Below are 10,349 nucleotides of genomic sequence, written 5' to 3'. Positions count from 1 at the left end.
CTCCAGATCAAAAATATTTTTCTTGTGTTTCATTTAGAATGTGGTAATGTAGGAGAGACCTGCCTTTTTTTTGTTTGGAACTTATTTATGCTATGTTTTTGATAAGCGTAGTTAAAAAACTAATTCTACTTTATTGTCATTTACTTCTGTGATTCATAAATTTAATTTATGGTTTTTGCCTTCTTTGGTATTCGTTATTCGGTTCTTTTGATCTGATGGCCTGCTGAAAGCTGGTCGTATTTTTCTTTTTTCTTTAGTTTATTGCATCTTACCCCTAGCGGATGTAATACTTCCTTCTCATGATTTGGCCAAAGCTGCAGTGGAGTTCTGTTGCCTGCAGATCTTAGACTGTGACTATTCCAGGCACTCCGAAATTCTTGTAGATGCCTCTGAATTTGTGGCGTGTAAAGCCTTGGTTATACTTTCGCCTGGCTCCGCAGCGCGAGTCTCCGCAGACTGTGCGCGCACCTCTGGAAATGGACGAGGCGTTTATACTTGACGCGCTCGCCGTTGTACTATTCTGTGAAACGATAGGGGGCGACTCGAGTAATTGTCCTCTAAACCAGGGGTTTTCAACTGGTTCTGTGCCAGGGACCACCATTCTAACTAACAAGTAATTGGCGGCCCACTATTGTGTGTGTAAAGTCAAGTCAAGTCAAGTATATTTATAGCGCTTTTCACAATACAGATTGTATCAAAGCAGCTTCACAGTATCAAATTAAAATAATAGCCTACAACAAGGTTTGTTTCTAGTAGAATTTATTGATTGATAAAATTAAATTAAATATCCCCAAAATATCCCCAACATATAGTGTGTGGATTCCTTTGTCAGATAGCACAGTCAGACGTCGAATTGAGGAAAAGGATTTTTTTGTTTGTCAAGTCATTTTGCTTTTTACTGAACCTATTCACGGCTCCATCAACATTTCATGCCAAATCGCTATATTTCCTTGTTTAAAATGTACTGCAAGATGCAGTTTCTTTCCCAATCGCGATAAGTGCCAAACCTATTTTTAGCCTAAACGCGATACATCCTCTCGACTAATCAGAATTCTCTCTCTCTCTCTCTCGCTCTCTCACCCTCAAATCACTCGCGCGTATCGCGCCAGACGCTCAATTTGCCTCATTCGCGCGACCGCGCCGCGCTAAACGCCTCATTCGCGCTGCAGGACCTCCAGATGCGCGTAAACGCGTCTTTACATTGACTTGACATGAAAATCACTTGCGCCAGACGCTCTATTCGCGTTTGGTGTGAACGCTACTCACTCACTCACTCTCTCACTCACACAAGGTCATGTTGTGATTTGTTTTATGTAAAGCGGACAATGGTTCTACTTTTTATGGGTTCGACACTTTACTGAATGCCAATGTATTTATTAGGCTACTGACTGACTTGCCTTTTTTTTAAGACAAACTTTTTTTTTATGGAAAAAAAAGTGATTTTAATAGTGAAATTACGTAGGCTGGAATGCATGTCACGGACCACATGCAATGCCGCCGCGGACCACCAGGGGGCCGCGGACCACCGGTTGAAAACCCCTGCTCTAAACCATCAGGAATCAGCGGTGAGAAGAAGAAAGCTACACACGTGACAATGTTTATTTTAGTACACCACCACCAATACCACACTACAAAAAGAATCGTGTAAAACCCAGTAAACCCTGAGATTATTACTCGTGACAATAAAACGAAATATATGGATATGAGAATGTGTATACAATATAACTAAATTAACAATCTCTAACATATTTTCTAATTTCACTAAACATTTCATTAAGTTTCGTGAACATTTTTATTAAACATGTACCTTTATGTTCATTAAAAATACTTTTTATGCTATTGAATGCTCATTTTTTAAATGAAGTAACTAATTTAGACGTGCAAACTGGGTGCCGGTGTGGTGAGAAGTTCGAGCTCGGCCAGATTCGGCTCGAAGTCGTTCATCTTCGGATGCGGCGGCGCCGCGCGCGTTGTTACAAAATCTGCCGTGCACATCCCCAGGATAGTGAAGCGCCAGTTTCGGCGTCTGGTCTATTTTTTGCGCGAGCCGCGAGTGATCCGCGTCAATTCCGGCAGGAAGTCACACCAAGAAACACGAGACAATCCGGTCAATTGTCAAAATATAAGCAATTTTCAAGTTAAAATACCGCGAGTGACAACTGCGAAGCAATAGATATAGGGCAAGGGCTCTCCTCCTGTCTACTCGCACTGGGAAACAGGAAGAGGAAAATAGATTTAATAAATTTGAAGAGAGGATGTATATTTCAACGGTATATCTACACTACTACTGTCTACCATATTCTCTCTCTGGCTGCGTGTGTGTCTCGACAACGGATTAATAAAAGAAGTGTACAAACTTCTTGGTTACAGAAACATGGTGTATTCATTTTATGAGGTTATTTATGTGGTGAAGTGCTCCTTTAAGCATGACTCCGCCCCATGATTATTTAGCGGGCCTTATGAAGGGCATTTCTAGAGTGGTAGGATATGGCGTCATCCTTGCGTTCATCTGGGTGTCATGGTTGCTGGTGCTCGCTTGCTCTGTGTGAGCTGACTTTTCCGCGCAGCTGGTGTCTGTGTGGAGGTACGGAGCGTACTGCTCGAGGGTTTTTGTTCCTCTACATTGCTGCTGTAGGTCCAGTGTAGAAAAGGGAACCGATCGCACGTATAACCCGGCGTGCTGTGAGTGACTGCTACTTTACTGCTCGTAAATGGGATGAGGGAATGGTCTGCCGGATATTCGAACGGAAGTCTGGCCGATCGGCCGTTAAAGATGGCGTTTGATCGCGACGCTGTTTAGCCTCGACGCTGCTGTTTTGTTTTCATTGGTTTTGTTTCCTTTGTTTGGTTTGTTTCTATTTTGTTTTGTTAACTGTTTCTGACAACTGTTTTGTGTGCAGCTGTTTTGAGTACAGCTGCTTGTTTTTGGTTTGTTTTCTTTTTCTTATTATAATATTTGGCTTATGCTTAGATTCTGATATAATTGATTATTTGTTTTGTGTTTTTTTTTTTGTCTCTACGGTCGGAAGCAACGGTACATTGGTTCTGTGTGTTTATTGGGCGTTAATTACCCATTGCGGGCAATATTAACAATTAATGCTGTTTTCTTATAGGCTGTATTTATATTCTTTTGTTAATTAGTTTTCTCTTCTTTGTACAGGAGCAGGGGTGATCCAAAAGCGGGCAGGCTAGCCATCCTGTGCATGATGAACAGAAGTTCTCCTTTGAGTGTGCGGTAGAGGTTTTCTTGTAGTGGATTTCACGAGTGTGTGTGCTTTTGGAAGTTTTGGGCACGGTGTACTCCTTGCGGGCTGATTCGAGGCCTACTGCTCAGCCTGCCCAGCTAATGGTGCACCCCAGCTCCGTCACGAGAGTCGACATGTCTGTTTACTGATTGAACTTCGTTGCTCATATACAAAGTAGTGGCTTTGCCATCCAGCCCCATTGCTTGACTGACTCTAGTACCCTTTTTTAATTATTTATGATCATTAAATAAAGAATTATATATATTTTTGTACGTATTCACGTCTCAGTGCCTTGTGATTGTGGGAGGGAGAAACGAACTTGTGTGCCCTTTTTTTATGGGTATTTCCCCAGCTGGGTTAATGCTGGGGTGGCGTAGTCGTGACTTCATTATAGCTCTGTATGGGAGAGCGTGCCCGTAACCATCTAAAGCTCCCCCATCGCCACATTTACTTACCCATGATGTAAAAAATAGCTCTGAATAAACAACAACTGAGCAGAAGCGCTTGTCGACCTCCGCGAAGAATACGCGTCTGGTGTGAACAGGCAGGCGCCGGACCGCGCGCATTTTCCGTTCCGCGCCGCTTCCGCGTCCGGTGTGAACCAGGCGTAATGCTGCGTTCACACCAAACGCGAATATGCGTCTGGCGCGAGTGATTTCAATGTTAAGTCAATGGTAAGACGCGTTTACGCGTGTCTGGAGGTCTTGCGGCACGAATGAGGCGTTTAGCGCGGCGCGGCTCATTCGCGCGTCTAGTTCGCGCGAATTGAGCGCATGGCGCGTTAAGTGCGTTACGCGCGAATGATTTTATTAGTGCTATTTGTGCATTCACGCGTCTGCCGCCCGAGTTGAAAAATCTGAACTTCTGCGTCAATTCGCGCCGCGTTAACCAATCAGGAGCCTGCTTGCTGCTGTCACGTGGTGAAGTGACAGTTTATAATGTTATTTTATGTTTGGCCTCAATAATTTATTTGTAATATGACTAAAATGCTTGGTGTGCAAAGCAAATCTTTCACATAAAAACTCGATTTCAATATATGAGAGATACTCATTTTGTATTGAATGCTATTTATTCCATATCTATTCTAGATTATATGAAACATTATTATTCTAATGTAAAGACAACAAACACAATTAAGTGTATAAAAAACTTTTTTTTTTAAATCACAGGACAGGTTTCACTTTTGGAGGCTGGCTCCATTTATTATCAAAACAAAAATAAATGACAGATTAGGTGGGTGCATTTAGACGCATATTCGCGTTTGGTGTGAACGCAGCATAAGACCAGTGCAAGGCAAACAAATCCATATCCTGGTCCGGATTATGCCATCCTTCATCTTCCAACTGACGAAAGGTGGTGTAGAAGAGGTCTGTTACTTGGTCAAAGACATCTCTCCACAACCGCTCAATTCTTACATAAAAAACAAACTTCAATTTAAAGCAGTTCAGCAAAGGAAAACGCTATTCATGTGGCTACAAGTGAACAAGCCTACCTCTAGTTGTGCACACTTCTTCCTGTGATGTGTGAATGTCAGTTTGTTCCTCTGGTTCTTATCATGAAGCAGGCCTCCAGTACCATTACAACCATTACCTGCGGTTTTGTAGACATGTGTAAAGGATTATATTTAGGTCTGTAAGTGCAGATTCTGTGTGACCCTAGACATTAGCAACATTATCCATTAACTTTACCAAAGAAATGCTTAACACCAACCGAATAAGTTTATGATTCCCATCAATGTGCCACACACTGTTGGGAGCTGGTACACTGTAACGTCAGCATCAGGCCATCCTAAGATAGAACCTGCGCAGTTCCATTCCTTCAGGATCTTGTAACGATAAACTGAACGGAAGCAAATGCAAGTGCAAAGATGTATTTATTAGATAACAAATACTCAATGGTAAAGACAGATCGATGCAATAATATCTCCAGCGCTGAAGGCAGTCTCTCTTTGGGGGAAGCCGATGATCAGGAACACAGCCAGCAGGAGAGCGTGACACAGGGACTGAGACAGGCAATTCCCAAGTGCAGCGTGAAGGTGATGGTGAATCCGTGGTGAGATCAGAGATGAAGTAATCCAAAGTCCAGTACACAGGAAACACACAGGAACAGGAACGAGGACGGGAAACTCAAACAACGATCTGACAAACATTAGACAAAAGACAGGGCATTAAATAGGCTGGTGAGATGACATACAGCTGCCACTGATAATCAGCGGTAACGCCCACATAAAACAATCAGCGTAACGAGACAATTAACACACAAACACACAAGACAAGAATGAGACAGCGGATCGACCAACCGTGACAGATCTACTCGTCTTAATGATGCTAAAACCCTGTGTTCTGCAACAGATTATAACAATAATATTCGGTAACGCTTTAGATTACAGCCCGGAAAGTACTGCATAATTAAAGCGATTTTACAGTGTAACTTTCGGTAATTATATTGTACCTATAAAGTACTTGCATGTAAGTATAAGGGAACAATTTGTAAAGTTTGTGGACCAGGAGAATAAAAAATATATTTATACTGTAAGTATTATAGAACTAAGGGATACTTATATTCTACTATTATGATACAACAATCTTACATTTGGGAGCAATTTAGCGAGAACATACACTGCATACCTTTTTGTAATAATGGTATACCAATACATACTGTAATAAAAAAAATTACAGAGTACATATCTATGCATTTATACAGTAATATTTTTTAACAAAAGTGCACTGAAAACTAAAACAATTGCAACTTTTGCTTAAATATTGGGGAAAGATACTATTGTTTCATGTAGTGGTGCTTACCCACTTGTTTCTTTTGTTTTGTTTTGTAATGGTTTAAATGGAAAAAGCCAATGGTAGGGATGCACCAAAATTTCAGCTGCCGAAATGTTTTGGCCTAAAATGGCATTATTGGTTTTTAGCCAAAAGAAAAAAAAGGCAGAAAATATCTGCTACTTTCAAACCTGGATTAGACATTAGATGATTAAAATGTTAATATTTGCTACATTTCCTACTTTGTATATGCAGTTGCCTGGATCTTATGTGTCCCAAGATCATCTTGTAGCCAGCACTGGGGTATCTGTGGTGTATTTCCACCAATATTCTATCCAACTCCTCATTCGTAATGGAGGTGTTCAAGTCAAGTTTCCTAAAAACAAAGCATGTTTTAATTATAGTAAGGTATTACACAAAAGGTTTATAATACAATTATATTATAATATTTTAACAAATTCCAACTTCACTGCCCTTTAACTCAATATCCAGCCTAATGTTTCTACATGCTGTATATAATACTATAAAGTCAGTCATGCGATTGACCGCTGTAGTTAAACACATGCAGGCCGTTCAAGGCATGGGAGGCTATTCTTTCTGGAAACATTGACACAACATTTTCTTTTACATACCTTAAACCATCATGTGCAAGTTTTCGTCGGACTGTCCTTAGCGACACACCGATACATCTTGCCGTCTCTTCTGCTGGAACATCCAAACGACTGGTGTTGTTCAAGAATGCTTGGAAGTACAATAGCGTTACGGCTGCTACAGTCCGAGGGACTCAGTCGTTGAATGACACTCTGTGCCTCATCAAACATAACCCAAATCCTTCCATTTACAACCACAATTATCCGCTGCGTTTGCAACATCTGTGAAACTCTATATACAAAATGATAACGAGAGGAGAATTTCTTTCGCAGAAATCAGCTAAAGCTAACAAATCATCCACAATCCCTCTCCAAAGACGTTTAAAAAAAAAAGCGATTTAACGTGCATTTAAAATGATTTATTAATGTACTTTTTATTGTTTTATTAAGCTACGTTTAAAAAACATAAATTAAATAAACTATTTTAAATTTGTCTATTTATTCATACATTTAAAATGTTTATTTATTTATTGTTTTATGGTTTTATTAAAATACATTTAAAAACACGAATCAAATAAACAACTTTAAAAATGTCTATTAATTTGTCCATTTAAAAGTGATTTATTTATATACATTTTCATGTTTGAATTATTAAATTGATAAATTGATTCTTCATTTTATTTTTAAGTGGCACTCCTGGTCCTCCATAGTTATAATGCTCAACGCTGCAAAAGGAAATCTGACTGAATGCCGCAGTCGGATGGATCGAATGAACGTTACGTATTTGTAGTTTGTTTAACCAATATCATCATGACGCCTAAAGACGGTTCAGAGAAACAATAGTTGTAAAATGCCCTCTCGATCAAATGAGAAAACTTGTGGTCGTAGAATGGAGGAAAATATCTGAATACAGATCAGCTAACAGGCGATTATTGACAGGACACGATCTCAAACACAGCACTGATATCGAGATATCTTCTGGTAAAATAAACTTTTCCAGTACCGTCAGGAGATTGTAAAGGACCCGAAGAAGTCCACATCCATCTTTCACATTTTTCCTCGATTCCTGGACTCCAAGGTTCTGGTGAGTATTCATGCTAGCTGAAGTATTAGATTTCCGCTGCTCTGCTGCAACCTTCACCTGATGTGGACTATCCCTGGCTTAGAATAGACAGCAGATAAGATGATTCTCCATGAGTTTAGTGTACACATGCCATTGTGTAAAGCTGTTTAAAGTTGTAAAAGCTGTCAAGCGCTAATATAAATGTAAGTGACCTTGAGTTTTAAAAAATCAACGAAGCATGTGCCAGTGGAGCAGTTATAAACTGACGCTCACTTACAATACAACACCTTTGAGGAGAAAGGCAGCAGCAGAGAAATTCTGTCTGATAGGAAGTCAAGAGGACAGATTTACTTAAAACAGACTCCATAATCGCCCAGAACCTGTATATTTACATCCACCTAAATCCTTCACTAACCACAACTTTAAGTGTTAAAATCACAGCAAACCTGTGCAATATGCACATTTCTGATATTTTGAAAATTTCAATATATATTGTACAGCTCTAATCTTCAATATAGCCTACACTGTAAAACATTTCCTGTAGAAATGACAGTAACTTACAGGCAGCAGTTTGCCAGTAACTTACTGTAAATTAAACTTACAGTAAAAATACTGTATTAATATTTACAGTATCATTGAACTTTAAATGTATAAATATTACAGAAACAGAAACTTTAAATTTAACCATTTAAACTTATTTACAGTATAGTATATTTTTTTACTGTAAAACACAATCATGTTATAGTCTTTTCTCCAGTAGCTAGGCCTAATATATTTTAATACAATACAAATATATGACTTTACACTGTAAAATTTACTGTTATTTGTTTACTATTTATTGTAAAACTGTACAAATTATTGTATTTCAACAGGTCACAGTACTAAAAACTAGTAAATAACTTTGAAAAGAAACAAAGACAATACTGTTTAACTTTTTATTTATTTAATTGTTCGATCTTAATACTTGAAATAACATTTTAATATTCTTGCAGATTGTACTTTCAGTTTTCCAAAATCCTGCAGTTATACATGTATGCATAAGTTTCATATTACAGCATTTTAAAACAATTCATCAACAGATTCAGTCATAAGAACAATCTTAAAAATGTACAAATTCAGAAAACTCCTGTGTAGAATGTATTTGCTCTTAGTAGATTAATAGCTTTGCTAACTGAAATCCAGAAAATCCAGGAGGATACATGAGTCTTCAGGCCAGAGTTCTTCCCACTTCTTTTGCTGACCTGGAACTTTGAGGAGCACTTGCTGTTGTCAGGGTTAATCCTCACAATTAACCTTTACATAACAGAAATAATTGTTAGATCATTTGATGTGTAAAAATGTTTTAAACATTGGTTAAGACAGAAATGTAATTTTTGTCATCATTTACTCACCCTTATGATGTTACAAACCCATAAGACTCATTCACTCATTTTTAGAACACAAAGTTTTTTAACGTCAAGTGCATACATACATTGTTAAAGGAATCCATATGATCTGAGAGGTTTTAGACAAGTAATTACTTCTCAAGTATAAAATAAATCATTTGTCTTTATGCATTTCTTGAGCTAGAATATTTTGGTTGAGTGGAATTTCAGTAGATGGACAAAAATTATGGGAGATTAAAAATAATGAATTTGCGATGAACAAAAGTCATATGTGTTTGGAACAACATGAAGGTGTAAACAACAGAAGTAAACAATAGAAGTCTTTTAACTGTATTAAGATTTGCAAACTTAGCTAAATATTTTAAAGGGTCATAAAACACTAAAGTCATTTTAACAGAGGTGTTTGTGTTACACATCATAGAAGACAATGTTAGCATCCAATAATTGTAATTGTATAGGAGAAAACTGGTTAATTTTCTTCTTTTTTTTCACTATTTTCATCTTCCAGGTTTAAAATCCAACACGATCTCATGAAACTGCGTATCTATAGCACGAATGATATTTCTTGTATCATTTATACGCCAAAACGAGTTTTTGCGTTCAAATGATACGCACTGTAAACCCCTTGGGTAGGATTAGGGGTGAGGAGGGCGTGCATATTACACGCCATAAACTGCGTATCATATGATACGTATCATATGAAAACAAAACAAAAACATAACCAGCCAGTGTTCAAGTTCTCTCTGCTTGCTGTAGCTCGATTCAAATCGGTTAGCTTTTAATAATGTTTTTAATTCCAGTGGTACTGGTGGATTTCCGCGGGAAATTCGAGCATGTCTTTGCGTCATTACGTCACATCTGTCCACATAAAGGAGGAGACCCGGCTAGTAGGCTATATTGCGTGTGAGGATGTTCGAGGTGGAGATTTATAGCCTTTTCTCACAGCACTTGAAATAATTAAACTTATGGCGGATCCAGAATGTTTCAAACGACAATCACCAGTGACAACTGGAGATTCACCAGTTGTAAAACCCAAAAGACTTCGGACTTCGGAGTGGCTAGAGAAAAAAGAGACTGCAACCAGATAAGGATACACATCGGCAGGGCTTTTGAAAGATGGCGTGAACTCCGTGTTTTAAAGGGGTTCAAAACGGACGCAGAGACGGCTTTATTTCTGCTAGACAGGTAAGACAGTTCAATAGTTTAATTACGTAATAATAGTAGCACACTTGGTCGCTTAATTTACACAGTTACGGAGTTTCCTTTGTTGTGCCTTTCTCGTTTTGCTATTATGG

The 10,349-nt window shown here is 38.6% G+C and overlaps 1 long non-coding RNA gene across 1 annotated transcript; it reads left to right on the top strand.

Moving 5' to 3' along the window:
* The first annotated feature begins 2,029 nt into the window (after window positions 1–2,029).
* LOC309505143 lies at window positions 2,030–3,514 on the top strand. Its single transcript, XR_014208323.1, has 2 exons — window positions 2,030–2,584; window positions 3,161–3,514. It is a non-coding gene; the product is annotated as an uncharacterized lncRNA (long non-coding RNA).
* Window positions 3,515–10,349: the final 6,835 nt, after the last annotated feature.

Source organism: Leuciscus leuciscus (assembly GCF_965113295.1).
Source record: "Leuciscus leuciscus genome assembly, chromosome: 8".
Taxonomy (NCBI): Eukaryota; Metazoa; Chordata; class Actinopteri; order Cypriniformes; family Leuciscidae; genus Leuciscus; species Leuciscus leuciscus.
This window is presented reverse-complemented; position numbering and strand designations above follow the sequence as displayed.